Genomic DNA, 27,284 nt, shown 5'->3' with positions numbered 1-27,284 from the left:
CAATGTCTCCCCATCCCCCCATCCCCAAGACCCTGGTCACCACCGTTCTACTCTCCATTTCTATCAGTTTGGCTTTTTAAAATTCCACATAAGGGTGATATCATACAGTATTTGTTTTTCTCTGTTCGACCTGTTTCGCTTACGATAATGCCCTCAAGTTTGACCCTGCTGTTGCAAATGAGAAGATGTTCTTCTTTCTTTTCAGAGAACTATATATATGTGTATATATATATATGTGTGTGTGTGTATATATATATATATATATATATATATATATAAACCCTTAGGTTGCTTCCACATCTTGGGTATTGTGAGCAATGCTGCAGGGAGCTTGTGAGTGCAGATCTTTCTTTGAGATCTTGCTTTCCTTTCTTTTGGATAAATACCCAGAAGTGGGATTGCCGGATCAAATGTGATGCTACCTATAATTTTTGGAGGACCGTCCATACTGTTTTCCACAGTGGCTGCACCAACTTGCGTCCCATGCACAGTGCACAAGGCTTCCCTTTTCTCCACATCCTCCCTAACACTTGTTACCTCTTGTCTTCTTGATGATAGCCATTCTAACAGGTGTGAGGGGATACCTCATTGTGGTTTTGATTTGCGATTCCCCTGATGATGGTGATACTGAGCACATATCCATGCACCTATGTGCCACCTGTATGTCCTCTTTGGGAAAACGCCTGTTTAGTTCCTCTGTCCTTTTTAAATAAATTGCTCGGGTTTTGCTATTAGTTATAGGAGTTCTTTATGTATTTTGGGTATTAACCCTTTATGAAATATATGATTTGCAAATACTTTCTCCCATTCAGTGGGCTGCCTTTTTGTATTGTTGATGGTTTCCTTTGCCAGGCAGAAGCGTATTAGTTGGATGTAATCTCACTTGATCATTTTATCTTTGCTGCCTTTGTTTTTGTGGTCAAATCCAAAAAATTATTGCCAAGACTGATGTAAAGGAGCTTACCCCCCTGTTATACTCTAGGATTTCAAGTCTCTTAGATTTATTGAGGCCCATTTTATAGCCTATTGGTCATATTTAGGAGAACGTTCTCTGTGTACCTGAACAGAATGCATAATCTACTTCGTTGGGTTAAGTGATCTAGTGTTAGGTCTAGTTGGTTTATCTGTGGATCACATCTTCCGTTTCTGTTTTGACCTTCTGATTAGCTGTGGTACGTGTTGTTCAACGTGGACATTGAAGTCTACAGCTTGTTGTTGAATTGTCTATTTCTCCTTGACGCCTGTTATTTTTTTTTCAACGTTTTTTATTTATTTTTGGGACAGAGAGAGACAGAGCATGAACAGGAGAGGGGCAGAGAGAGAGGGAGACACAGAATCGGAAACAGGCTCCAGGCTCCGAGCCATCAGCCCAGAGCCCGACGCGGGGCTCGAACTCACAGATCGTGACCTGGCTGAAGTCGGACGCTTAACCGACTGCGACACCCAGGTGCCCCAACGCCTGTTATTTTTTGCTTCCTGTGTTTTGGGGCTCAATTGTGAAGTCATGTGTGTTTATCATTATTACATCTTGAAATTCACTGAATCTTTGTTCTAGCCATTCAAATCTATCGTTGAGCTCCACTAGTCAAATTTTCATTTCACTCATACTTTTCTGCTGCAGAATTTCTATTTTGTTGTTTAAAAAAGCAATTTCTGTATTCTTATGGACACACAGACAGCAGCAAATCAAGGCCTAGAAAGGCAGAAATGGAATCAGTATCCAGATTCACTACACGATGTTACCTAAAATACCCAGTTTTTAACAACACCTGTAAGATGTACAACGAAACAGGAAGGTGTGACCCATATACTGGAAAAACTCAGGCCACAGGAATTGCCTGGCAGAGGCCCTGGATATTGGATTCAGAGACAGGGCTTCCAAAGAGCAGTTCTAAGCATGTTGAAAGAACTGAAGGAAATCAGTGTGAAAACTCCCACCACTGGTACCATACTTGATGAAAGGCTGAGAGCTTTGCCTCTGTGATCAGAGATAAGACAAGGATATCTGCTCTGGCGCTTCACTGCAACTTTGTGCAGGCGTTTTGCATGTTTGGCTGGACTCTCCCAGTGAAGTCTGCTTCCCCTGCAGGGTGAAACCTCTGGTGTCTCTCCTCAGAGGGTGCAGCCTGTGCCTGCACAGTCCCGGGAGGTGACAGTTGTCTTAGCCCCACTGTGTGCATCTTTCCCTAACCACTCTGCCTGTCCGCACTATACCTGGTGGTAAAACCTACTGACTGCCAGCTGATTCCTCCCAAGATACTGCTCTCTTGCTGGAATGCTGAGGGGACAGGGAGCCCCACCTTTGTCCATGCCTCCCAGAATGCAGTTTCCTTCTAGAGGAGCTGAGTGTGTGTTGGAAGGGAGGAAGCAGCTTATGGTAAGTGTCACAGACTCACTGTTCTTACTACTATTTAGTAGACTTTTTTTTTTTAGTAGGTGTTTCTATGTTTGCTGAATGATCTTAGAACAACTTTAAGAGACTTTAATATATTTTTAAAAATATATACATTATACCACTTATGGCTGTCCCACCAGTACTAGGTCTGTAGGGTTCCTCCGGGTTTATGGAAGCCTGTCCTAGGTTTGGGTAAAACTCTGGCCACATTGCCAACCCTCCCCTTCTTCCTTCCTTTTGGCTGCCTGGAGTTTGCCTCGTTTTGCCTTCCCCTTGTGGTGTCTTATTATAGTTAAACGAAACAGCGTCAAAAGAGAGCCAGGCAGCAGTTACCACCGTCTTACCGACAGCCGTCTTTATACGGAGTCTTGCTGTCCTACTAACTGCAGATATGGTGAACTTGCAGAGGGTGAGAGAGATGCTGGCCTCTCCCTGTATTTCCAAAGAGTCGTTTATATTCTTTCACAGCTTGGACATGAGTCATTTCAGTGCAACTGCCACGTTCTATATCTTCCTGATAAATAAATAATAGTCAAAATAATAAGGCTGCTCGGCTGTTTGTTAGTTATTTATGTTTTGAGCGAAAAATTTCTTAAAAGTTGGGGGGACCTGGGGGGCTCATTTGGTTGAACATCCAACTCATGGCTTCACCTCAGAATGATGATCTCACGGTTCTTGAATCAAGCCCTGCGTCGGGCTCTGTGCTGGCAGGGAGTGTGCTTGGGATCCTGTCTCTCCCTCTTTATCTGTCCCTCCCCTCCTCACTCTCTCTCTCTCTCAAAATTAATAAATAAACTTTAATCAATCAATCATTCACTGAACAAACAACCAGTAGAAAAATTGGTCAAAATTTTGGAAGATAGCAGCATCCGTGTGCACCTGTTCTAATAAAGAGCAGAACTGACTTGTTCAGCCCACGTCGGGGTCAAAAGATCTAGCTGCTGTGCTTGCTTTGAACGGGTCCTGGTTGGAGATTCCCAGGAAGACGTCCACCTCATCCTCAGGCCAGCACCAGCCTGGGGAGAGATGGGAAAAGCTACCTGTGCAGAGGCCAGTGAGACCTCCATGGTGGGGTTCCTCCTTGGCCCCGCCTTCCTGCCCCAGTCCCTTTTGAGCACAAGAGCAGCCACAAATGAGAAGACATGAACCTGTGACCTTGCCTCTGTGGCCTGATGAGGAAGACAGACTCGGGAGAAGTGAGGCAGGAAATTGCTGGGGCTGAAGTAAGATGTATGTTTTTCTGTGCATGAGTGAATTTACGAGAAATCACCCTGTTACCCATTTCTTGAAAATGCAAGGGACTGTGGGAAACAATAACAGAAAAAAACTGTGCTGTGATATGGTGCCATAAATATAACAGTCTTTCCTTTATCCCTCGTTAAAGATTTACTTACCGTGTTTATCATTTGTAATAAAGCACTCGAGACACTCCACAAAGATATGAGTGAAGCAATAAAAGATGTCAAGTTGAAACCCAAAGAAAGAAATGAAGGTAACAGCAGAAACTGTGCCAACTTTGTTGTAAATCCCAGAGAGGGCAGATCACTGAATGCTGTCAGCTGGTCCTGGCAGCCTGTGAGTTCTTTCCCTGACACCCATTCTCCCAAGCCACCTCTTCCACCATTGGTACCGAGGAATGGCTAAGAATCCAGGGGCCATCCAAGCAAAGGCTGTGGGGTTTGGAGGCGTGGGACTGGAAAGTCTAGGCGGATGAGTGAGGAAGGATGCTGTGTGTGTGGAGAGTAGCAGAGAACTCGGGGTGAAACATGCCTGTGCCTTTGCTTCTTGTGTTCATGGCTGTTGGTGCTGGCTGGTAAATAAAGGTGATGTCCATAACCATCTGTAAGTGTCCATTACTCTGATGGCCCAGGGACACTAAAGCCATGGGGAGAGAAGGTCCATACTCATATTTATACCTGGGTCTTCCAGCCAGGAGTCTTGGGACTCGGACCTCCTCAAGGTCTCCCTTTGGGGGCCACAGGCCCCTGTTCCACCTGGAGATTTATACCTACAGCCAACCAACACCTGAGAAATTGTGTGGGTACGTGAGCCCAGGGTCATGAATCATGCCGGGGTGGGGGGTGGGGAGAGTCTTGGGATTCATCCTCATTGGGAGAGGCCCAGATAGTCTCGCATGATGCTGTTCTGTAGGAGGCATTGTATTGAGGCAATCTAGGACTTCTTATCCATAAAGATAGTGGGGCACATGGGGATTGTGGTGTTTTGGGGTCTGTTTGTGTATGGGTTTTCTCCAAGCCATAGATCTTGATTGTGGCAGAATAAGGCCCACACACTATTCCACTGACTGATTTTCATATATTAATGAGACATTTTTGCTGATTAAGAGAAAATAGTCCTTTTGTGCGGTGTTGGTATTCTGTAAGAGTGAGGGATTGATTGTTGCTTTGGGACCGGGGCCTGCTTTTACCTCTGACCCCCAGCTCATGGCGCCCTGACAGTCTGCCTGTTTGCCTTAAGAGTTCAGGAGGCCTTAACCGCACTCCCAGGCCTTAAATTCCTGTGTGTCTCTTTAAAAGAAACAATTGTTAGTTTTTGTTTTGGTGTTGTATAATTGTTTACAAAAAGAAAATTCTTCAGAGGACTGAAATCTAAATTCTGAGAAAGCCACAAGCTCTCTCTCATCATGGAGACTCAGGGTCCGTCTGGGCCAGAAATGTGGCGGGAATGAGGAAGAATGTAGTCTAGAAAATTTGCCCTGTTCACACCATGCCACAGAAGGGGAGACCTTTGGGTTTCTCAGAGGATGGGACAAGAAAGCAGGCAGGGGCAAGGTAGAGGGGACATGCTGGATGCCTAGCACTGCACGACAGGTCGGCCAAACACCAGTTGAAACAGTTGAGACATGGATTGTGTGGTAGCTCCTGGAGTCCAAAGTCAAGATGCCAGCAGAGGCATGCGCTCTCTGAAGCCTCAAGGGGAGGACCTGCTTGCTTCTTCCTGGGCTCTCCTGGCAGCTGGCCATCTTGATGCTCCTTGGCTGGCAGATAGGCCACCACTCTCTTTCCTCTCTCATTTCATTAGCAGCAGCAAGGAGATACCAGGCTGCACCTTCCATACTGTTCTAGGAATTCTCCTCAGCTAAATATTCAAGTTCATCACTTACATGGTCTACTCTCCACCCAGCAGCCCACCTCAGTTTAGCCTATCTCCCTTCCGCCTGCCATTTTATAGCAAGTGCCATCATCCCTCCAATGTCCAGCAGCGTGGTTCCCACCTCTCTCTGGGACCTCACCAGAAAGTGACCTGGATGCTCATCCTACCACCGACATCCTCTTAACCCTTTCTTTTTATCATATACCTCAGAATTCTTCGAGCCTGCATGCATTACTCAATTTCAAAATGACTCCTACATTTTAGGTAATTACCAGAGCAGGACTCTACTTCTTGGCCTTAAAATCTATATTAATTCCCCCAGGAGCTGCTGTAGCAAATGACCACAAACTGTTGCTTAAAGAGCAGAAACTTACTGTCTCATTGTTATGGCTACTGTCTCACTGGCACAGGCTACAAGTGCCAAACCGAGACGTTCCCAGGGCCATACTCTCCATGAAGTCTCCGGGGAAGGATCCTTCTTTGCTGCTTCTTAGCTTCTGGTGCTGGCTGGCCTGCTTTGTTCTTTGCCTTCTAGGTGCTTCACTCCAATCTCTGCCTCTTTTGCAACATGGTGTTCTCTGTGTGTATCTGTGTGTAAACTTCCCTCACTGTGAATGAAGCGATTCCAGGCATCGGAGTAGGGCTCAACCTTAACTTCATGACATGACATCACAGAGACCGTGCTCCAAAGAAGGTCACATTCTCAGGTACCAGGAGTTAGGACTTCTTTAGAGGGACACAATTCAACCTACGATATGGTAAGAGATATGGTAAGAGAGGGACAGTGTGTGCAGTGTGAGGGTACAGTACCCCTGATCTCTTCCTCTCCAGTCCTAGTTGCAGTTACCAGGTTAACCCATTGGGATAGTTTTCTTAGGTCTCTACTTCTTGGAAATCTTCTACTGCCTGGGGCTTAGAATCCACATTCCTTGGCCTGGTATTCAACAGTCATTATAATCAGTCTCAACTCCTCTTCCAAGAATGAGATTCTTCTAGATATCATTGTTCCCGTTAATATCCGTTTTACACTTTTGTAAGGAACGAAGGTGATAATGATGGAGAGGCAAGTGCCAGGGACACAGTAGGCCCTCAGTAAATGCTGGTAATGATTCCTGCACTCCAAATTGTTAGCTGTTCTCTGCCTGTGTCCAGTGTTATTTCCACCTCCAAGGGTTGAATCATGCTATTTCTGCCTCTCTTTCTTATCTGCAGTTTTCAAAAAAAGCAAACTCATGACTCCTGGGCAAGTATAAATGCATCAAAGATTTGGCTCAACTCATGGCTTAACTAGAGAACCAGTATGATTCTATAATTGGTTCAAAGTTCCTTTGGGTGGCTCAATCAGTTAAGCGTCTGACTCTTGATCTCAGCTCAGGTCTTGACCTTAGGGTCTTAAGTTTGGGCTCCATGCTGGGTGTGAAACCTAGTTAAAGACAAACAAATAAGCAAAGAATAAAACAAAAAACACAAACAAACAGAAACACAAAGGTCATTTGAAATCAAGGGTTGATGTGTTCAAGAGAGTAGTAACATGTAATTTGTGAGTTGTATATTCCACCAGACAGAAAATTCGCTGAGTATCTCCAAGGCAGAGATGTGCAAAAATTCTCTCTGTCCTTAAAGTGTTGTAAAATATCACAGTGGATCATCAAGCACAGCACCACACAGAACAATAGAACACTCCAGTAATCTCTCTTGCCTATTTCTAAGTTTTGGATCATTTTCATAGCGTTCTCTACTTTGTGATCATAAACAGTCTCCAACAAGTATTGTTGATCCTAGAAGATTGTTTTTACTATGCATGGCCTGATTATTTATACAGATGCAGCAAGAATCTTAATTAACTGGAAAAGCCTCCCTGAGTTTGCTTGGGAAATCTAGAGCTTAATCATATTAAGCAACTATCAATTCCAAAGGATAGATGAGTTTTGAATCAGACTTTTCAAAGCCCCTGCCATTCTTCTATCCTAGGAGTAGGAAACCAAGGTCCAAACACTTTCTCCAATAAACTTTCCATGCTGTACCCATAAATCTCAGTGAATTTCCTCTTCCTGATGTCTCCAAAATTTGCCTGGGTTTCTAGACTACCTGGGAGTGGACTTCCTTATTACCTGAGAGACTGGGATCCTGGAAGCCAGACATCATATTAGTTTTCTTATGAAGGTTTTGGAGACATTAGCTCCAAATGTAACAACAACAATTGCTCCTTAGCAGTGGTCTGATGGTCTTTGATTAAACAACAGTCACTCTCAGATATCACCCTGTATATATGGCCTTGCTGCAGAATCGATTTTTCCAATGGTATCTTTGTAAACAAGAGGACAGATTTTTATTAAACCTATGCAAATGGTTCTATCATCATGAAAGTGAATGAAACTCAGTAGAAGCATTTGTTTCTGAATTTTGAGGGTAGGTGACGATGAGGTATTGTTTAAAGATGGTTGTTGTGGGTTTACAGATACACAGTCTACTAATTCATTTAAGGAGAAAGAAATAAGGTTTCCACAAATAGCCATACAAGTAGAACATCAAACAGAATGCATCAATATTCCAAACAAATAACCACAATGGCACATCTTGAATCCGTTCAGTCAGTCCTATGTCATTACTTCTCACTCTGCTGGATCTTGAGTCAGTCGTCTGATTTCCTGAGGTACATATGCTTCCAGCCTGAGAGTCCCAGTAGTCCTGGCTTTGCTCACTGGCACAGTCTGAGCATTGAGTCAGTGCTGCCATCTTGCAAACCTGCTCTGAAGAGTCTCTTTGAGGCAACAGTAGTTCAGAGCACGTCCTACAGTTTTTCCCCTGAAGCTCCAAGACTGTGACCCTCTGGTGAAGACACAAATTCTGAGTGGTCACTTTTGGCAGATCTTTGGAGAAGCCTTAGGAGGATGCAGAGACCTGTTTGAGAACAGAACTGAATGGTTGTGGTTCATAACTGAATATAACATCGTGGAAGACAGTAAAAGGCTCTTTGGGGGGCATGGTCCTTATTTCGTGAGGGTTTGGTCAATGTTTCCTTTGAGGGATTCAGCCCCAAGTGGACTGTCATACCTAGCACCTATATCTCTTTTGTGACATGGCTGCTATTAGCCTGCAAGAGGCAGCTCTTCTTGCACAATTGTGGAGCCAGAAGACAATTTCATTGAAGACATGTGAATGCAGGGGTATAGATAATCCAGATCCCTTATCCTGGTAGACAGGCTGTGGAGGTGCTGAGTCTTCCTTTTCATGCAGTGCGCTTTGGGGGTGGAGTGAGTGGGGAGAAATCAGGAAACCTTGAGTGATATCCACTTAAAAAGAGATTGTTACAAAGTAGAAGTGACTAGATTTATGTGGCACCAAGAGAGACGGCTCCAGAATCCCTAACCCCCAACATGATGGTATTTGGGGAAAAGGTAAGTGGGTTTCCATGAGTTCATGAATCTGGGATCCTCTTGACGGGATTAGTGCCCTTGTAAGAAGAGATAGCAGAGAGTTGTTTCCTGCCTCATCATGTATGGACATGGTGAGACAGTGCCATTTGCAAATCAGGAAGTGAGCCTTCCCCAGGGAAACAAGTTGGCTGGCACATTGGGCTTAGGCTGCCCAGTCTCCAGAACTGTGAGAAATGAATTCCTGTTGTTCCTGCTCCCAGGCTGTGGTATTATGGTTGTGCAAGCTGATTAAGACAGCATCTCTGATGAGTACGTGAGCCTTAGAGGGGTAATCTATGAGACTAGCATTGAGGGTTGAATTATTACTACTAACTAATACCTATTGATCACTATGGTGTGAGTACCACTACATGTGTACAAATTTATCTGGTTTCACAATGATCGTCTGAAGTAAGTATTCCATTTTAAAGATTAGGGGAGTGAGTTGCAGAGAGGTTAACTCACCCAAATGTGGCAGGCTGAATGGTGGCCCCTGAAAGATGGCCACACTCTAATCCACAGAGCCTGTGAATGTTACCTTATTCCATAAGCATCTTTGCAGATGTGATTAAGTTAATGACTTTGAGATGGGGAGATTATTCTGGATTATCTGGGTGGGCCCCAGATGTAATCAGGAAGGTCCTTCTAAGGAGAGGCAAGAAGGCAATGTGATGAAAGCAGCAGAGATTGGTGTGATGTGGCCACAAGCTCAGGACAGCTGGCAGCTTCTAGAAGATGTAAGAAGCAAGGGATGGATTCTCTCCTGGAGCCTCCAGAAAGAACCAGCTCTGCAGGACGTTGATTTTATCTCCATAAGACTAATTCCATGCTCTTGTCCTCCATAACTGCAGAAGATGAAGTTTATATTGCTTTCAGCTACTAATGTTTTGGGAATTTGTTATGGAGGCAATAGGAAATGGATCCACCAAAGTTCCAAAGACGATATGTAGAAGAAACAGGACAATGGGGGAACGATTCTTTTAAACTACTGTTATTATTTCTGCACTATTTTGATAAGTTGAGCTTTGAGATTATCTAGATCTGAGCATCAGAAAACACCCTGAGCCCCACAAGAAGACTCCTATAGAATTCAAAGAATGTCTCTTAATGACCCCACACCTTTTGAAAATTCATTATGTCCACATTTCTGTGTGTGTGTGTGAAATGGAAAGAATCAAAGGAAAACATAAAAAAGGAAGCTGTGGCTTTGTCCACATTTATCTCTCTGCTTCTGACTATGTGGAAGGAGCAAGATCCTGGGCGGAAAGTTGTGTTTCCAGGGTTGCAGGAGGAGACAAGCGGTGGAGAGGCCTGTGGCTCACAGCACAGGTGCAAGTGGAAGGAAGACCTCAATGATCAGGAGCGTGGCTAAGTGAACAATACAGATAAGGGGCTACACTGCTTCTATCCAGAATCTTCTAGAAGGAGATCACTCCTAACTTAGGGCTCAGGATGGGACTGATGGGGGCCACATGCTCCTTTTTGACCAAGGATCACAAGGCTGTTACCATTTGAGACCCGCATCTGATTTCTTGTGGCATCCATGGATTCTGTGTCAACTAGTCTCCTGTTCCCTCTAGGGAACTTAACAGCATACCTGAGCATAATACCTGGAGAAGCAATTAGCTGACCATGAAAACATCCAAGGACAAGTTTCACTCAAGGAATATGTAGCTTGAAATGAAACTAGGAAATGGTAGAGATATTTTGAGCAGGAAATATAATTCTAGCCCTCCTCTAGACTTTTATGTATGTAGCCTCATCAAGACCAAGTTCATGGGTATGTGACCTGTGCCGTTGCACAGGGCCTTGTACTTAGAAGGATTTACTGTTCTGTTGATGTCATCTTGAAATTCTTAATTTTTTTTGTTTGTTTTTGACAAAGGGCCTGGCATATTCCTTTTGTGCCAGAATTTGCAAATTACATAGCTGGTCCCGCCCGGTCTGTGTCTTTATTGCAAGTTGGAAAACAGTTACCTGGGGCCCTCCAAGTCATTAGCACCAATAACTGGTCTAATGATATGGACCAATAATATAGTATTAATACAATAATTTCCAAATCTAGCTGCTTCCCTCCATGGGTTGCCTCCCCATTGGCCACTACTTCCTGCCACATTTAGTTCTCTTAGTACCCACCTTGAAGTGTGAGCATCAAGTAATCCCATGTCTCAATGTAGTGAACAAAAATATATAATCAAAAACATTATAATTTCATGATGATGCAACAGACAATTGGAATAACTGGTCAACCATGAGAGGTTTGACCATCTGCCTATCATCTCAAAGTTTCCAGAGCAGGTTGGAGTGGATGCACTGGCTAAATCTGGGAAAATCTACCTGTGCCTGGGTCTGGGTAGAGGAAAGTAGGAAGGTTGTAGGGGGAAGTTTGATCTCCTCCCTGGATGCATCTCTTCTTGTCAGGTCATGCATATTTTGGGGCTTGAAAGAACCATATGAAGAAAACCAGAGAAGGTGTATGGTCATTGGAAGACTTTTCCAGGCCACATCTTCCTTTTTTTCTCTTGGCTCCCAATCCTTTAGAGTCTTGGCTTTGTAACTGAAGGCTGGTAAATTTGTAATGAGTAACTTGAGACCTTCATGAAAGACTATCATGAAAACCCATATGATACAATCACTGGGAAGTATCCCAGGCTCTAAATTTGGACACATCTAGCCACCTATTTGAGTTTCTTCTTCCTAGAATCACCCCAGAGTCTCCCACTCCATGCAGGGAAGATGATCCAACACCATGCCTGGCTCTGTGTGCATGATTTGTGTCATGTAATAAGGGCCTTTGGGATCCACCAGTATAACCCCAAACACCAAATATAGGTTTGTAAAATTTGGTGTGATAGCAGGCACATGGAGAAAAGCTTACACCTTGGTGAAACTAAAGCACTCCTCCAATTATAGGGCAATATTTCTGTCTCTTTAAAGCCAGAGTTCCTTCACTATCTCCACCCAATCTGAGCTTGCTGCCTGCAAACACCTTTTCCTCACAGTGAAAGCAAAAGCAGCAGCTCAAAGAGGTTCTTTGGAGAACAATGGGGAACTCATCAGCTCCTTCAAAAGAAGGTGAGCCTGGCCTCAGAGCAATGGAACGGTGAGGGGCAGCAGGACATAAGGGTGTGCCTGGGTGTGGGTTCTGCTCCTAGAAGGGACTGGGTACCGTTCCAGCAGCCCATCAATGAGGATGCTGCCACAGGGGTCTCGGTAGAAGGTAGGGTGGGACTAAGGATATTGAGTGGCCCATGTCCACATGTCTCCTATTTATCAGGACAATCTTGCTGAACAGCATATCTTCCATCAGTTGCTGTCATGACAGAGTGAGTGCTGCCTGACACCCCATCCATTTCCCTTAGTGGGAAACTAGTGTCCTCAAGGCAGGTCTTTAGAGCTGGAAGGCAATTTGGAGACCAGTCTGTCCCAATCCCTCTTTTTTCCTGAAAGTAAATCTGAATCCCAGACGATGTGCGTGTGGTTTTATCAAATTCCCCGGGATACCCAGGTCACAAATGGCACAGGAAGCCTAGAATTCAGCTGGCTGTGTCCTTTCCAACATGTAAGAGAGAAATGCTGTGATCGACAGTGTAACAGAGGAGGTAAGGAAGGGGTGCCATGGGGAGAGAATGAGCTATTCTATAGAAAACAAATGTGCATGAATCCCTTTGGTTGCTTTCCCTAATTCCAGGGTTGCTACCAGTTCACGTTTCTGGACAGAGAGTGAACTATCTCCCCTGGCCTCCCATGATCTATTTCTGATCCAATGTAAACAGAAATGTAGAATCAAGGACCTGAGAAGGAACCAAGAAGGGACCAGAGTGTGCAAGGGTCATGCATGAGTGTAGGGTCAGACATACTTTGCATTGAATCCCTCCTCTGCCCAAAGCCCATTAATGCAGTGACCTTGGGCAACTTCCTCAGCATTTCTGAGCCACATCTATTTCCTCATTTAAAAATTAGAGTGGGGGCACCTATCTGGCTCAGTGGGAAGAGAATGATCGCAGTGTTGTTAGTTCGAGCCCCACGCTGGTTGTAGAGATTAAATAAATAAATAAATGAATACACTTCAAACATTAGAATACTAAAAATTACTAAATTACTATAATACTAAAAATTTTATCACTTTATCAGTAAATATTTACATATGTATGTCTGGGAGATACAGGTCATTAAAATATACCATGATCAGACTTCAAAAAGCAATTAGAATTTTTAAACAATTACCAGATGTATTCCAATCCCCAGATTATCTCATAGATTTTAAAATTGAAATCAGGGGCGCCTGGGTGGCTCAGTTGTTTGAGTGTCCGACTTCAGCTCAGGTCATGATCTCACAGCTCATGAGTTCGAGCCCCGTGTCGGTCTCTGTGCTGACAGCTCAGAGCCTGGAGCCTGCCTCTGCTTCTGGGTCTCCCTCTCTCTCTGCCCCTAATCCACTCGCATTCTGTCTCTGTCTCTCTCAAAAATAAATAAACATTAAAATTTTTTTAAAAAAAATAAAATTGAAATCAGCTCCAAATACGGTTCATAAATTGCAATTCTTTCATATCTCTTAAGTTTAATTTGATAAATAAGTTTTCACCTTCCTGTTTCTTTTTACAAAATGTTTCTGTTTAAGAAACGGTTGGTCCTTTGTCCAAGATAATTGGACAGTGTACATTTTGCTCGTTAAATCCTCAACATGTCATATGACATGTTCTTCTAGTTTCAGTGTTTTGTATAAATTTAAATTTAAGGAGAGGCTTGATCAGATTAAGGCTTGCTTGGTTAGTTGGGTGGCAATATTTCATAGGTGCAGTTGTAAACTTCCATCAGAAGGCACCTTATATTTTCTTCTGTCTCTTTCTGTAATGTAGCAGACAGTAATGATAGCCTAGAGTAACTTTGTTTCATTAACGGTCGCAAATTATAATATAATTCTATCATTCTTTCTTCTTTTATTGGATGGCATGATCCTATAAAAGAAACTTCCCCTGAATCATAGTTTCATTTCCATAAGGTGTAGTTATTAAGACAAAAGGAATGCTTGATTCTTTTTTGCCTGTGTTCAGACTGATGACATCATTTCCTAGCATAACCCAAGGGGAACACTTCACTTCTTTTTTGATGATGGTATTGTTATGAATTCATGAACTTCAACATATTTGATGAATTTTAATCCATTGAAATTATTATTCTCATTGATACTCAAATTACCTCATCTCTGTCCAGTCAGCCTTCTTCAAGTTGGCTCTGTAGTCCTTTCGGTAACATCCAAACTTTTTTTTTGGAAGTAATCTCTGCACCCAATGTGGGGCTAGAACTCATGAGCATGGGATCAAGAGATGCATGCTGTATTGACAGAGCTAGCCAGGTGTCCCACAGTCTGAGTAGTTTTTGATAGCATCCTCACTTTTTAGTGTGACTAGGATAGTCTAGGATCCACTTGCACATTTCTTGGCCCAGAAATGGAATCGGTACCTTCTCCTAAGAGTCCTAATGTTTTTGGTGGGAAATGGCATTTGAAGGGCACAGTATAGGCACTAAGGGTGCTCATTGCCACTGGGCTTGTCCTTGGGCTTTAAAACTACATATGTGCACAAAAAGCTAAGAATAGGACAGGATTCCTGAACGCAATTTAAGATTTTCTAGATGTTTTTCCCCCTATTTGGTCTTACACTGTATCCCATTAGGACAATAGCCAATGAGGCAACTGCATTTTCAAGTTTCTTGGACCAATTCTTTGTGTGGTTTGTCTATTACACCAAATACTATGTATTTCATTTGCTTTTGATTTTTACTAGTTATCTGAAAATATAGTTTTTGTTGTATAATTATGTAATCTATTTACAGATGTTCCTCACTATCCGCAAGCAGAACGTTGCTATGAAATCTTTTATGAAACAAAATGACATAAAGCAGAGCAGCAATTACCATCAATGTACATGGAAAAAGGGTGCGCATTCCCAGATCTCCCCCAAATAACCTCCCTTATGTGTTTCTGATACTTTTAGACACAACTTGTTAACAGATGCACACATTTAATTGAGAGAAAGCCCACGTGCTCATCTGGCTCACAGCTCTGGTGGCTGGATGGTGAATCCCTGTGTGAGGTTCCTGGGGAAGGTGATTGGCAGATGGCGTGGACAACGGCCCACTCGGCCTCTCTATTAGCTCAACTCACTGTGAAACAAATGCGGAACGCTGTATTCGTGTTCAGCTTTTTTTTTGTACAAATGAAAACTCCTCTTTGAATGTATTTCAGCCAGCAACAGCAGGTACACATGTAGGTCTTTCATAAAGGAAAAGAGCTGTAATTCGAACTCTCAAAAAAAGGAAGTACATGCTTCCAAGACAAATCTATGAAATCGAAGTATATTCAAAGCAGTTTCCAGCTTCTACCCTGACCCCCACCTTATTCTTCCCATCTGTCTGTCAACAATTTCTTTGTGGCGGTTCAGATGATCTGCCATTGCTTTTATATGTTGTATTTTGTACCTACAGTTCATGTTCCTCCCCACTAGAGAAATGACAGTAAAGTAAATATTTTCTTCACTTTGCCTTTTTTTTTTTTTTTTTTTTTTTTTTTTTTTGCTTAATGAAATATCCTGGGGATCTCTCCTTCCCAGCATAGAGAGGTATTTCTTATTCCTTTCTACAGTTAGATAGTACATCGCTGTGTGTATGTACCTTGGTTTATTCAACCAGACCCCTACTAGTGGGCATTTGGTAGATTTTTGGTCTTTGATTATTACAAATAGTGACGCAGAGAATAAAATATGCCTAATCTTTTCCTGTGTTTTTGTCAGTGTAGCTCTGGGATAAAAGGAAGGGGAACTTCTTCCTATACCCTTCAAGTTCTTCCAGCTGCACTAAGAGTTACATTCACTTGAGGCAGATTAACAAGAGAGAAAAAAGCACTGCGCACAAATGCTCACTAATGAATCTAAGACCAAGAGAGATGACCAAGGCAGGCAGTTTCTATACTTTTTAGGCAAAGAGATGATGGATCTGTGAGGGATTGACAAAACATGGAAAACTTAACTTTGGGAGCATCTGTTAGGGAGGAATTCTAAAGAGACTTTGGGCTGGGGTAGTAAATTAGTAGAAAGTAGTGGGCTGTTTATACAGTCTTCTTGGCTCTAAATCTCCCATCCCTGGTCATGAGAGTGTCTCTTTACCTCCTGGGACAGGAAGGGCACCTTTTACACGGGAGATTTGTTTCCTGCTTGCAGGGGGACAGAAGAGGGTCTTAGTAATCTTCCCACACAGGCTGTATCTTAAGTTACTTTTATATGAAATAGTCAGTATGTCAAAGTTGCACTTTTAGGGGTGACCTGCCCTTGACCACTACAGGCATAAATCCTAAAATTGGGACTCACAATCCAAGAATAAATGTATATGTGATTTGTATGATATTGCTAATTTCTCCCCTGTAGGTTTTAGACTGTTTTTCTATTCTCATTAGCCACGGAGAAGAGAACCTGTTTCCTCTAAACCTTTACCGACTGATTATAGCAGCAAATTTTTGCACTTTTGCCAAATCTGTAAGTGGAGAAATAGTATCTCAGTGTAATTTTAATTTGTTATATTTAGTTTTTTTCTTTTCCTACATTGGGTTTATATTTCTCTACTTTGAGTGTTCATATATTTTTACATAGTTGAGGAGACTTGACATTTCTTTTTTTTCTTTGAACTGTTTATTCATACGTCTTGCTCCATTTTCCATCGAGGTGTTGGATATTTGTCTCTCTACTTTTAGGTATTCTTTGTATAAGAGGAGAATTAACCCTCTTTGATATAGTCTGACATTCGTATTTTAATTGTGATGTTCGTTGTCTCCCATTGTCTTTTAGGTCTTTATGTAGTCAGATGTATGAATCCTTTTCCTTACAATCTTTCAAATCTTAGAAAGAGTTGCCCCACCCCTAGGTTACAAAGGATTTGTCTGAGTTTCGTCTATTATTTATGTGGATTGATTTTTAGTGTTATATTTCTAATGTATTTAGCATGTGAATGGCATGAAGATGTGGGTGCAGTTTTGTCTTTTTCTGTGTGGTTTTGTAGTTATCCCAATGCTGGTTATTCGTCCATCTTTCTCCCCATTGCTGTGAGATGCTGCCTTATGGATGATAAATGTAACACGATACAATTGAACTGGATACTCATGAATATAGTAGACCAATTTGGTCTATTTCTGAATTGTCTGTTTTTGTTTTCCGTTTGTCTCTGTTCACACACACATCATACTGCCTTAATTATAGGGGCTAAAATATTTTACTATCTGGTACAGCTGGTCCTCCCTCATCGTTCTTCTCTTTGTTGACTCTACAGGCTAATTTGTTTTTTCATTCATCCAAATGAACTTAATAGTCAACTATTTTAGCTGCAGAGAAAAAAATGGTGACAAATTTTTTAAAATTTATATTTCTATATAAACATGTTGAAGAAGTATCTATTAAAACAGTATTGAATTTGGGGGAAATGTCTGTCCTGTATGAAGGTATTTTTCTTCTTAAATCTACTAACGCGGATGTGTTGTTACAATCCATTTTCTCATATTGAACCACCCTAGTGTTTCTGAAATAAATCACATTTAATTGTGGGGTATTACACTTAAGTGTCTGACAATTTATTTGGGATTTTTGTATTAGTATTCACAAAGGAGACATGTCTGTAGCTTTATTTATTGGTGAAATCTTTGTTAACCTTTGGGATCAATATCACACTTGTGTCATAGAAAAAATTGGAAAGGTTTCCTTCTGTTTTAAGTCATCAGGAACAGTTTAAGAAAGGTTAAGTGAGATCCCCATGAAACCATTTGGATCTGGTACTCTTTTGTAGGGGAACTCTTTAACTACTTTGTTGTTTTTCCACGGTAATTGAATTGTCTCATCTTTCTGTCTTTATGGGACGTACATGGATAGTAGACTACTGCAGGATTTCAGAGAGGAACACATAGGTCATAAGAGCGAGGTGATGCTTTCCACTTACCTTCTTTGACTCTTTTCGTTCTCCTTCCTTTCCTTTACACCACAGAGACTCCTGGCAGTGACATTGGTGGACCCTCAGGACAACACTCTGAGGATTGTTTTGGTGGGGAAAACTGGAAGTGGGAAGAGTGCAACGGCACACACCATCCTGGGGAGTAGAGTCTTTGAGTCTAGAGTTGCTCCCCATGCTGTCATCTCCAGGTGTCAAAAAGCATCCAAGGAATGGAAGGGGAGGAAACTTGTTGTTGTTGACACCCCAGGGCTCTTTGACAACAAGGAGATGCTGGATACCACATGCGGGGAATTCAGCCGGTGTGTCCTCTACTCCTGCCCTGGGCCCCACGCCATCGTCTTGGTCCTCCCAGTGGGCCGCTACACGGAGGAAGACCAGACGACCGTGGCATTGATCAAGGCTGTGTTTGGGAAGCCAGCCTTGAAGCACATGATCGTGTTGTTCACTCGCAAAGATAAATTGGAGGAGAAGAGCCTGAGTGACTTCTTGACAGATTCAGATGTGAAGCTAAGAAACATCATCAGTGAGTGTGGGAACCGCTACTGTGCCTTCAACAACAGAGCCTCAGAGGCCAAGAAGGAAGCTCAAGTGCAGGAGCTGGTGGAGCTGATAGAGGAGATGGTGCAGAGCAACGGAGGGGCTTACTTTACCGATGCCATTTACGAGGACACGGAGAAGAGGCTGAAGCAACAGGAAGAAGACCTGAAGAAGATCTACACCGATCAATTAAATAATGAAATTAAACTAGTAGAAAAGGAATATGCTGATAAATCACAGGAAGAACGGGAGGAAAAAATAAAATGGCTAAAGGTGAAGTATGCTGAACAAATAAAAAATATCGGGGAAGAAGCTGAGATGGGATTATTTAGAGATGGTTCAAATGGGATTATGAACGTGCTTTCAAAAATATGGAATATGTTTTGGTAGTAAAGACCATTTCGTTTTTTCTTTTGAATTTATGATGATTTGCGATAGTGGTAGATTGTAGTTTCCATAGACAGCTGTGACAGTAGCTTCTACTTATTCTTCCTATAACCTGACCCTGTTACTCCTGCCACTGACTTGTGGGGCCTGTGTCCTCTACCTTGGAACTGAGCAGATCTGGGACTGTTTCAATTAATAGCAGATGGTTGAAGCAACACCTTGTGACTCTAAGGTTACATATGGGCAATGCTTCCTTGCCCTGTTGGAGTTCTTACCCTTGGAACTTGACTGTCATGTTGTGAGAAAGCCCAGGCTGTCTCTTGAGAGGCCCCCATGCCAGGGCCTGAAGTCGCTGTCCCACTTCCCAGCTCACCTTTCATTTGTGACTCAGATCAACTTGCCCGCCATGCAAATGAGGCAACACAGAAGCGGGCCTTCCAGCTGCCCCGCCATCTCAGGCGAAGTTGCAGAAAGCAAAGATGATCCATTCCCACTGAGTCCTGCCCAAATGGCAGCTTTACGAGAACAAATAAATGATGGTTTTTGTTTTTAACCACTGAGCTTCAGAATGGTTTGTTATTCAGAGAGAACTAACCAGAACGAAGCGTCTTTCCAGCTCTCAGTCCCCACCGCCTCCCCTTGCCACCTGTCCCTCTTCACACAAAGTTGGCATAATCAGGCAACGGCATATAGAGTTCAAAGACTCAGGAAAATTCAAATCAGAAATCCTGCACATGTTAAGTGTCTGAACCACTGGTCACATGCGTCGTTGCACCGCATGGCCACAAGTACTATGTTAGGGAGGTATCGGGTTTCTCTGGAAAGTGTTCTGTGGTTCATGGAGATCTGAAAGTCACAGGATTCTCTTACTGTGTTTCTCTCACTTCTTTTTTAGGGACCATCCTAACCTAAAATGTCTCCACTTGTATCTGAAAAATACCATCTGGGCCACATAGTCTTCATTTGCTTCTGCAGAATCACACTTCACCCAGCTCTTTGCCCCCTGAGGCTGATCTAGTTGCACTACATCGGTGGGATCTCTTGCTCTCTGACTTCTGCCTGGCTGGCCAATGGGAAGTCCAAGTCAGAGGCCCTGTGGAAGTAGAAAAGCAAGGCTGGGGTGTCCATTCCCCCACCTCTATCTCTGCAGGGCCATCTCTGACTAACTGCAACCCTACGCCAAAGGTCACAGCTCCTCCCTTGGTGGCCTTTCCATCCAACTCTTCTGCATTCCAGTCTTTGTTCACCCCTTCAGGTGGGACTCAATTTTCTTATCGATACTATCAATGTCCCTGTGTTTTCCACATTCCCTGTGTCCACAGTGTGTAATAGGCCCCTTCTCTAAACTTTCTCCAAGTACCTAATGAGAGCAAACTATCTTTTTCCCGTGAGAACCTGATTGATAAATCTTATGGTACCCAGTTCTCTTTCAGAGCATCTTTATTGTTGTTGATGGTTTTACATTCCCTCTAGTGCTTGTTTTCTGACACCAGAAAATCTCTTCTTACCCTTCCATGCTGTGACATTTGCAGTAAGTAGATGAAAGGTTCTGTCTTGCTAAAATAATAGAGAAATTTCAAAGTTAGATGGGTGACTGTCAGTCACTCACAAGGATTGCAGACATCCAAAATCCAAATTATTAGAATTTTTATTTGTCCTTTGTTTTGTCTGTGAACATGACTGAGAGTATTTACCATATCAGTGACTTTTTGGGAGACAGATTAGAGATTAAGTCTGGAAAATTTAAGATTCTAAATACACGCTCATTCTAAGATTCATCACCAGTATTCAGAACGCAGTAAAAGCAACACGGAAGAAAAAATCCTCTCCTGAGAAAACATGTGTCAAAGACAAAGTGAGACCAAAATACTCTTTGCCATCATGCAGTTCTTATGTTCAAAAGTACTTCCTTGTAAGTGACTCATCTGTGTGATAGTATGTCTAAAGAGCAAAGTATTCCTGCCCTGTCCTTTTTCATTTCAGAGTCGTTTAAAAGATATTTTCCCCCAGAGATATGTAGAAACATTTTAATACAATTAACCTGTGTTCAGGCCATTGGCATGTGCAGCTTACATGGGCCGATTTCTTTTCTCCCAACCTTAGATTCTTTTTTGGAAGGTAAGACATAACCAGAGAAAAAATGAGTAAATCAAATAAATCATTATCTCTTCACTTGAAAATCGAAATATTGCTCACTCACTTCTCTTAACATATTTTATATTCCAGTTTTCTCTGGATGTGGTTCTATTTCAGTGCTGAAGACTGTGGAATTTGCAGTGTTTAATGTGTGCATGATCCCTGTTGTTGAAATATGTGATAGTCATGACTCATGATGGGGAATTTACATTAGGATTTATAGAGGAAGACCTGAGGAAACATTTAAGGTATGAAGTCTTCTGTGAAGGATGTGTAGGATGTGTCCATGTGGGTGATGGGTACAATGGTCATGTTTCTATTCAGAAAGAGGAAAGTTCAGGGTGACAGGTAAGATTTTCAGGGGAAGGATCGATTCAGGGGCAACAGCGTTCAGTTAAGTTTGTGACAAGTTCAATATCAGATGTCAAAGTTAGGGTCCAATGTAAATGACCTGCATTAACTTGAAATCTGGGTCAGAAGGCTATATGAAAGGCTCGGGGTAACATAAATATCTCCCTTAATATCAGTTGAATCTTTACTAATTGCCAATAGCCCGCAGTGCAAAACTATATGCTAGAAGATCCATATAGGATGTCCAAAGGAAGAAGCAAGAACCAGTTTTGTGAGGTTTAGTCCTTCAACTAATTTGATAGATATTTGAAGGGGTCAAGAGGAAAGGACCTTTTCTGTTAGGTTTTAGCATTTAAGTAATCTCTACACCCAACATGGGGCTTCAACTCATGACCATGAGATCAAGGGTCGCATGCTCTTCCAAATGATCCAGCCAGGCATCCCAAGAGGAAAGGACTTTTTAAACGAGAACATTTAATTTATAGGGACAATGACAAATTAGTATCGGTCAATTCTTGGAGTCCATCTGTGGCAGAATCGTCTCCCCAGGGCAGAAGGTGGCCCAGGTGTAACCGTATGACTATACAAGGGGGGCCACACAAGGAGTTGTCTTTGTGTGCCATGTCCAGAGAGATGGAGGTTCTCTCTCTCCTGAAACCTAGTGAGGCAGCCTCTGGAGTTTGATACTGCCAGAGGGGTGTGGATGGTGTACATTAAGAGACTTGTTGTGTGTCCTTCGGAGTTTGGCTCTGCTGCCTGGTGGTCATGGGATACATGAAGGCTGTTGCTTTGCTCTGTGGCGGGAGCAGAGTACACATGGTGGTGGAGGTCTTGGACGCAGTCAGAACTTTCACTAACAGGGGGGCAAAAGTATGTGTTCTTCATATATCAAATGGGGCCACATGGGAGGGAGGCACCCAAAGCCAGTTTGAAGGGGACTTGCCCAGGGGCCCAGCAGGGATCCCAGCAGCTTGTATGTGCATCAGAGTTCTGGAAGTCCAGCACTAGGAACAGATGTTGAAGCAAGCGATGGGAGAGGAGAGAGTGGCCTTCTGTTGGGCTTATGATTTCAGATTCCCAGAGGAGACTCTGAAGGCTATTAACAGTGTTCCATGGGGAAAAGAGCCACTAAGAATACTGCCTCTGTCCCCCCACCAGGGCCAGACTACACTTGACTCATCTTCAGTGTTTCTGCCTCTTCTCCTCCAGGCCATGAAGAATCAGAGCCAAGGCAAGGGCAGGAGGAGAATGGCAGCATGGGGAGAGATCTAAGCAGCCCTGTCTACACTGCAGGTTCTTCTCTGGGAGCAGGCACATACCAAGGATGCCAGGGACAGTAGAAGATTTACCCTTCAGTAATATTTTTAAAAAAGTTTTTGTAATTTTATTTATTTTGTAAGTTTACAAAATTTATTGTCAATAAATTGTCAAGTTAGCTAACATACAGTGTATACAGTGTCCTCTTGGTTTTGGGGGCAGATTCCTATGATTCATCACTTACATACAGCATCCAGTGCTCATCCCAACAAGTGCCCTCCTCAATGCCCATCACCCATTTTCCCCCCTCCCCCACCCCCCATCAACCCTCAGTTCGTTCTCTGTATTTAAGAGTCTCTTATGGTTTGCCTCCCTCTCTGGTTGAAATTATTTCTTCCCTTCCCTTCCCCCATGGTCTTTTGTTAAGTTTCCTAAGCTCCACATATGAGTGAAAACATATGACATCTGTCTTTCTCTGACTGACTTATTTCACTTAGCATAATACCCTCCAGTTCCATCCATGTTGTTACAAAAGGCAGGATTTCATTCTTTCTCATTGCCAAGTAGTATTCCATTGTATATATAAACCACATCTTTATCCATTCTTCCGTTGATGGACATTTGGGCTCTTTCCATAATTTGGCTCTTGTTGAAAGTGCTACTATAAATATTGGGGTACATGTTCCCCTGTGAATCAGCCCTCCTGTATCCTTTGGATAAATTCTTAGTAGTGCTATTGCTGGGTTGTAGGGATGTTCCATTTTAATTTTTTGAGGAACCTCCATAATGTTTTCCAGAGTGGCTGCACCAGTTTGCATTCCCACCAACAGTCAAGAGAGTTACCATTTCTCCTCATCCTCGCCAACATCTTTTGTTTCCTGAGTTGTTAATTTTAGCCACTCTGGCCGGTGTAAGGTGGCATCTCCATGTGGTTTTGATTTGTATTTCCCTGATGATGAGTGTCGTTGAACATCTTTTCATGTGTCTGTTGGCCATTTGGATGTCTTTTTTGGAAAAGTGTCTATTCATGTTGTCTGCCCTTTTCTTCACTGGGTTATTTGTTTTTTGGGTGTTGAGTTGGGTAAGTTTTTTATAGATTTTGGATACTAACCCTTTATTTGCTATGTCACTTTTAAATATCTTCTCCCATTGCATTGGTTGCCTTTTTGTTTTGTTGATTGTTTCCTTTGCAGTGCAGAAGGTTTTTATCTTGATGAGGTCCCAAGAGTTCATTTTTTCTTTTATTTCCCTTGCCTTCGGAGACAGGTTGAGCAAGAAATTGCTGGGGCTCAGGTCAAAGAGGTTATGGCCTGTTTTCTCCTCTAGGGTTTTAATGGTTTTCTCTCTAAGATGTAGGTCTTTCATCAATTTGAGTTTAATTTTGTGTATGGTGTAAGAAAGTAGTCTGTTGCTTCATTATTGGTATATAGAAAGGCAACTGATTTCTGTATATTGGTTTTGTATCCTGTGACTGTGCTGAATTCATGTATCAGTTCTAGCAGCTTTTTGGTGGAGTCTTTCAGGTTTTCCATGTAGAGTATCATGTCATCTGCGGAAAGTGAAAGTTTGACTTCTTCGCCAATTTGGATGCCTTTTATTTCATTTTGTTCTCTGCTTGCTGAGGCCAGGACTTCCAACATGACGTTAAACAACAGCCATGAGAGTGGACATCCCTGCCATGTTCCTGATGTTGGGGGAAAGCTCTTACTTTGTTTCCACGAGGATGGTATTAGCTGTGGGCTTTTAATATATGGCTCTTATGAAGTTAAGGTAGGCTCCTTCTATCCCGACTTTCTTGAGGGCTTTTATTAAGAAAGGATGCTATATTTTGTCAAATGCTTTTTCTGCATCTATTGACAGGATCATATGGTTCTTATCCTTTCTTCTATCACATTAATTGATTTGAGAATATTGAACCAGCCATGCAGCCCAGAAATGAATCCCACTTAATCGTGGTGAATAATTCTTTTGAGATACTGTTGAATTAGATTTGCTAGTATTTTGTTAGGAATTTTTGCATTCATGTTAACCAGGGATATTGGTCTGTAATTCTCCTTTTTAGTGGGGTCTCTGTCTGGTTTGGGAATCAAGGTAATGGTGGCTTCACAGAATGAGTCCGGAAGCTTTCTTCCATGTCTATTTTTTGGAACAGCTTGAGAAGGATAAGTATTAACTCTGTTTTAAATGTCTGGTGGAACTCCCCTAGGAAGCCATGTGGCCCAGGACTCTTCTCTGTTGTTAGATTTTTGATAAGTGATTCACTTTCTTCACTCGTTATGGGTGTGTTCAAATTTTCTATTTCTTCCTGTTTGAGTTTTGGTAGCATGTGGGTGTCTAGAAATTTGTCCATTTCCTCCAGGTTGTCCAGTTTGTTGGCATGTAATTTTTCATAGTATTCCCTGAAAATAGTATTTCTGTGATGTTGGTTGTGATCTGTCCACTTTTATTTGTGATTTTTATCTATTTGGGTCCTCTCTCTTTTCTTTTTGAGAAGCCCGACTAGGGGTTTATCAATCTTGTTTGTGTTTTCCAGAAAAGAAAAAAACTAGCTATTAGATTCATTGATCTGTTCTACTGTATTCTTTTGGCGGGGGAGGGGGGGTGTTCTATATTTTTTATTTCTGCTCTTATTTCTCTTCTTCTGCTGTTCTGCTGGCTTTGGGGTTTCTTTGCTGTTCTGCTTCTACTTTCTTTAGGTGTGCTATTAGATTTTGTATTTGGGATTTTTCTTATTTCTTGAGATAGGCCTGGATTGCAATGTATTTTCCTCTTAGAACTGCCTTTGCTGCATCCCAAGGATTCGGACTGTCATGTTTTCATTTTCAGTTGCTTCCATATACGTTTTAATTTCTTCTTTAATTGCCTGGCTGACCCATTCATTCTTTAGTAGGATGTTCTTTAACCTCCATGCATTTGGAGGCTTTCCAAATTTTTTCTTGTGGTTGACTTCAAGTTTCATAGCATTGTTGTCTGAAAATATGCACGGTATGATCTCGGTTCTTTTATTTTTGTTGAGGGCTGTTTTGTGACCTAGGATGTGATCTATTTTGGAGAATGTTCCATGTGCACTCGAAAAGAATTCTGCTTCTTTTGGATGAAAAGTTCTGGATATATCTGTCAAGTCCATCTGGTCCACTGTATCATTCAAAGCCATCGTTTCTTCATTGATTTTTTTTGCCCAGACAATCTGTCCATTGTTGTAAGTGGAGAATTAAAGTTTCCTCCAATTACAGTATTTCTGTCGATAAGATCACTTATGTTTGTGATTAACTGATTTATGTATTTGGGTGCAATCAAGTTGGGAGCATAAACATTTACAATTGTTAGCTGTTCTTGATGTATAGACCCTGTAATTATGATATATTGCCCTTCTTCAGGTCTTGTTACAGCCTTTAGATTAATATCTAGTTCGTGTGATATAAGTATGGCTACCCCAGCTTTCTTTTGACTTCCAGTAGTATGATAGATGGTTCTCCATCCCCTCACTTTCAATGTGAAAGTGTCCTCAGGTCTAAAATGGACCTCTTGTAGACAGCATACAGATGGATCTTGTTTTTTTTATCAATTCTGATATGTTATGTGTTTGGGGCATTTAGTCCATTTACCTTCAGAGTGATTATTGAAAGATATGGATTTAGTGTCATTGTGTTACCTGTAGGTTTCATGCTTGTGGTGATGTCTCTGGTCCTTTGTAGTCTTTGCAGCATTCCACTCACAGAGTCCCCCTAAGGATCTCTTGCAGAACTTGTTTAGTGTTCATGAATTCCTTCAGGTTTTGTTTGTCCGGGAAAGCCTTTATCTTTCCTTCTATCCTGAATGACTGCCTTGCTGGATAAAGGATTCTTGGCTGCATATTTTTCCTATTCAGCACATTGAATATTTCCTGCCACTCCCTTCTTGCCTGCCAAGTTTCAGTGGATAGGTCTGCTACTACCCTTATGTGTCTACTATTGTAAGTTAAGGCCCGTTTGTCCCTGGATGCTTTCAGAATTTTCTCCTTATCTTTGTATTTTGCCAGTTTCATTATGATATTCTGTGGAGAAGATCTATTCCTGTTAAATCTGAAAGGAGTTCTCTTTGTCTCCTGGATTTGGATGTCCATTTCCTTCCCCAGATAAGGGAAGTTCACAGCTATAATTTGTTCAAGTAAACCTTCTTCCCTTTTTCTCTCTCTTTTCTTCTCCTTCTTCTGGAACTCTTATGATATGAATATTATTATGCTTCATTGAATCTCCTCGTTCTCTATTTCTGCCCTCAGGGTCTAGTATGTTCTTATCTCTCTTTTTCTTGGTTTCATCATTTTCCATAATTGTGTCTTCTATTTCACTTAATCTACCCTTTGCCTCCTTCATCCTTACTGTCACTGCATCTAGTTCATTTTGCACCTCATTTACAGCATTTCTTAATTCGTTGTGACTATTTCTTAGTTCCTTGATCTCTGTGGCAGTAGATTCTCTTCTGTCTTCTATGCTTCTTTCAAGCCCAGTAATATGACTATTATTCTAAATTCTTGCTCAGTTATGTTGCTTATATCTGTTTTGAGCAATTCTCTAGCTGTCATTTCCTCCTGGAATTTCTTTTGAGGAGAATTCTTCCGTTTCATCATTTTGCCTAGTTTTCTGTCCCTTATGTGTTTTAATAGCTTCTTATGGGTCTTGCTCCTGTGAGGACTATTATATTAAAACAGGGGGTCATAATGTTGT

General features: G+C 42.1%; 1 protein-coding gene and 1 pseudogene across 1 annotated transcript in view; both read left to right on the top strand.

The window, feature by feature from the left end:
- Positions 1-9,004: 9,004 nt before the first annotated feature.
- Positions 9,005-19,390, top strand: LOC131508392 (GTPase IMAP family member 7-like; annotated as a pseudogene).
- The window catches only part of LOC131508756 (GTPase IMAP family member 7-like), a 65,388-nt gene continuing 54,448 nt past the window's right edge, over positions 16,345-27,284 (top strand). The window contains exon 1 of the mRNA XM_058723861.1: positions 16,345-16,454. The gene's annotated coding sequence lies outside the window, so the exon portion shown is untranslated. The remainder of the gene's footprint in view (positions 16,455-27,284) is intronic.

Source organism: Neofelis nebulosa, chromosome 4, assembly GCF_028018385.1.
Source record: "Neofelis nebulosa isolate mNeoNeb1 chromosome 4, mNeoNeb1.pri, whole genome shotgun sequence".
NCBI lineage: Eukaryota > Metazoa > Chordata > Mammalia > Carnivora > Felidae > Neofelis > Neofelis nebulosa.
The sequence above is the reverse complement of the archived record's forward strand: the minus strand, read 5'-3'. Positions and strand labels throughout refer to the sequence as shown.